This window comes from Gekko japonicus, unplaced genomic scaffold (assembly GCF_001447785.1).
Source record: "Gekko japonicus isolate JY-2015 unplaced genomic scaffold, Gekko_japonicus_V1.1 scaffold2194, whole genome shotgun sequence".
In the NCBI taxonomy this organism is placed as follows: domain Eukaryota; kingdom Metazoa; phylum Chordata; class Lepidosauria; order Squamata; family Gekkonidae; genus Gekko; species Gekko japonicus.
The window spans coordinates 103,111-106,061 of NW_015166486.1; positions in this window are offsets into that span (position 1 = coordinate 103,111).

Here is a 2,951-nt window from a genome sequence, read left to right on the forward strand (position 1 = left end):
CCTGCCTCCTCCTGGCTGAATGAGGGCCGGAAGCGGGGCGGCCGGAAGCAGGGGGCGGGGCTTCGTCATGTGCTCCGCCCCCCGTACCTCACCCGGGGGAACTGCGATCCCCCGCGATCCCCCCCGAAATGACCTCTGACTATTGGTGTTCTGAATCGTGCAGTTTTACTGGCTTTTTTAGAAGCTGGGTGGTGAGTGCCATTGGGTGTGTGTGTGTGTGTGTGTGTGTGTTTTAATAGGAATGCTCCCCCCCCTTACTTTAATTCTTCTGTGTGCTTGGGAAGATTCTTCTGCAGGCTGACTTTAGCCCATCTGTTTGTTTTCAACAACCTGTTTCTGTCACGGGTGCCCTGGCCCGGATGGCCCAGGCTAGCCTGATCTTGTCAGGTCGCAGAAGCGAAGCAGGGACAGCCCTGGCCAGTCATCATAGGATGGGAGGCCTCCAGGGAATCTCAGGGTCGTGATGTGGGGCCAGGCAATGGCAAACCACCTCTGAACGTCTCTTGCTTTGAGAACCCCACCAGGGGTCGCTATAAACCAGCTGTGACTTAACAGCACACAAATATGTAACGTCACTGGGGCAAACAGGGTGCCAATTTTAACATTAGCATTTTTTTTGAAGGTGGATTGAGATGACTCCAGAGCAGTGATGGCGAACCTTTTAGAGACCGAGTGCCCAAACTGCGACCCAAAACCCACTTATTGATCGCAAAGTGCCAACACGGCAATTTAACCTGAATACTTGTTTAGAAAAAACAACTCATGCATTAACTTAAGATGATCCAAACAAAGTAAGGAAAGCAATCCCAAATGTTTTCATTTACTTAAAATTATTTGGCAGAGAATTCGACACTTTAATGATGGTCTGGGCCTGGCTGGGGCGATGGCACACGTGTGCCCACAGAGAGGGCTCTGAGTGCCACCTCTGGCACCCGTGCCATAGGTTCGCCACCACTGCTCTAGAGAAACCATCACATAACTTTGAAGTACCACCGCCGGAGTTGTCATTACATTTGGTGGCCTCCCTCGTTCTTTTTTTAATAAACGTCTGTCCTGCCTCACATTTGGTAGTTCATCCTTTTGTCCCGCCCCCCCCTTTCATTTTCAGTCAAGAGGAGCCAGTTGAGGGACTTCATGCGCGCATGCGTGTTTGTCTCAGAAGACTGCGTTGGCACAATACTGACTTCTTCTGGACAGGTATGCGCAGAGATGTTCCAACAGGAGGTTCCATGCAAATTAAATGTCTGCAAGCAGGAAGCTATTAGGTTTGTGTTACGTAACACGCCCCTGCATGCAACCTGGTTTGCGGAACTAAATGCATGACCTATATAACATGCGCTCCTTTTTACTTCTTGTTATGGTTGCTGCGTGTCTCCATTTGGCCTGTCCAGCCGAGTGACCTTTGATTGATTCCAGGTGCAGTTGGTAAAGAGGTCGATGATTGGATGTTGGAAACCGGCATTCTTCAGTTGGCAGGCTGGTTGGGGTGTAGGGGGAAGCATCATCGATATGTCTCTGGTCCAAACGGAATAAATTAAAGTGTCCACCCAGTATGCTGCAGCAGTGACAAAGGCAAACTTTACGTTAGGGGTTATTAGGAAAGGGATTGAGAATAAAACGGCCGATACTGTAATGCCCCTGTATAGATCTATGGTGCTGCCTCATTTGGAATCCTGTGTACAGTTCTGGTCACCGTATCTCCAAAAGGACATTGCAGAGCTGGGAAAAGTACAGAGGAGGGCAACGAAGACGATGAGGGGGTTGGGGCACCTTCCCTAGGAGGAAAGGCTGAGGAGTCTGGGGCTTTTCAGTTTAGAGAAGACTAAGGTAGAGATTATGAAATTGTGATGGGGGGGTAGAGAGCTGACAAAGAGAACTTTTTCTCCCTCCCCCAAAATACTAGAACTTGAGGGTGTCCAATGAAGCTGATGGGCAGTCAGTTCAGGGTGGATAAAAGAAAATACTGCTTTACACAGAGAGTGATTAAAATGTGGAATTTGCCACCAGAGGATGTATTGATGACCACAGGAATAAACAGCTTTAAAAGGGGATTAGATAGATGCGTGGAGGGTAAATCTGGGGGGAACCTCCACATTCAGAGAAGCACTAATCCTCTGAATCCCAGAGTTAGTAGGCAAAATCAGGGGAAGGCCTCGGTCTCTATGCTTTGTGGTTGGCTGTCCAGAGGAACTGGTTAGCCACTGTGTGAGACAGGATGCTGGACTTAGGTAGATTATTGACCTGATCCAGCAAGGTTCTTCTTATGTTCTTAAGCCCTGGGTGAAACTCACTGCCCGAAACTGGCATGTTGATCATCTTAATAACCATCTGCCCAACTGCCTCTTGTCATCACTGTATCAAATAATAAAGTGGGTGGCTTGTGGCATCCACGGTCTAGGCAGGCATCTCTCTAGCTACTCGGGGGCCTCCCCAGGTATGTAAGCTTTCTGTAAATTCACCTCAAAAGAGCCTGAGAACAGTCCATGGGTCACTGAGTATTAGGGTTGCCAGCTCGGAGTTGGGAAATACCTGGGGATTTGGAGGGTGGAGCCTGGGGAGGGTGGGGTTTGGGGGAGGGACCTCAGTGGGGCATACTGCCGTAGAGTCCACCCTTTGAAGCTTTCTCCAGGTGAACCGATCATGGTCATCTGGAGATCTGCTTTAATAGCGGGAGACCTCCAGGTGCTACCTGGAGGTTGGCAACCCCGCTGAGCATGCTTCAGGAAAAATGGGATGTTGAGAGCCGTTGAATCAAAGGTTGGGGGGGGGGAGATGAGGAACTTAATGTGGTCCAGTCTCCAGGAGAATTTGGGAGCGAGAGGAAATTCCCAAATTATTTCTCTCCCTTCCTCCTGACTCTTCATTGGACTCCAGCTTTTCCCCTCCAATTTCACAATAATCTTTCCTCACGACGATGTGTTTAAAAGTGATCAAAATACTGTTTCTACAGA